Raw genomic sequence first — 645 nt, forward strand, 5'->3', positions numbered from 1 at the left:
TGCCTCAAAACTTTACAAACCCCTTCTCTGCTCTTCTCCTCGACTGCCAGGGAAGGAACCCCACTGCCCGCCCCACAGCCGACGCCAGACATCTTGCGGCTACCAGCTGCCCGATGCAACCACGCTCTAACACAGAAAACGCACAGGCTGCTGCGCAGGAGCACAAAGAGGGCTTGGGCACAGGTTCTGGCAGAGCAGGAGGCATCGTCGCAGGAATCAGAGAGGCCTCCCTCTCTCTCCGTCTGGTCCCCGGTCACTTCCTCCCCTCTGGCCTGGCACCCACTGCCATTCCCCCCCCCCCCCCACCTCCCTTTCCTTATTTTCCAACCCCTCTCCTCTGCCCTGTGACCCATCGCTGTCGCATCGGGCTTACGCGGCAAGGTTTTGTTAGCTGGGGCAGGGCAGGGGCTGCAGGGGCGGTTCTGTGAGGAGATACCGGGAATTGCCCCACGCTGGGCACAGCCTCTTCCAGCTCCAAGACAGAGCTGCCCCGGGTCAAAGCTGAGCCCACCACCAACGCCGCTACCGCCTCCCTGCTGGACGCGTAAGAAGGGCTAAAAGATGCTGCGCAGACCCCACGAGTTTTTTCCCCGGGACGTGCCCCCCCCCCGGCATCCCCCGCCCTCTTATCTCCTTTCCTATCTA

This window comes from Egretta garzetta, unplaced genomic scaffold (assembly GCF_000687185.1).
Source record: "Egretta garzetta isolate BGI_Z169 unplaced genomic scaffold, ASM68718v1 scaffold452, whole genome shotgun sequence".
Lineage (NCBI taxonomy): Eukaryota > Metazoa > Chordata > Aves > Pelecaniformes > Ardeidae > Egretta > Egretta garzetta.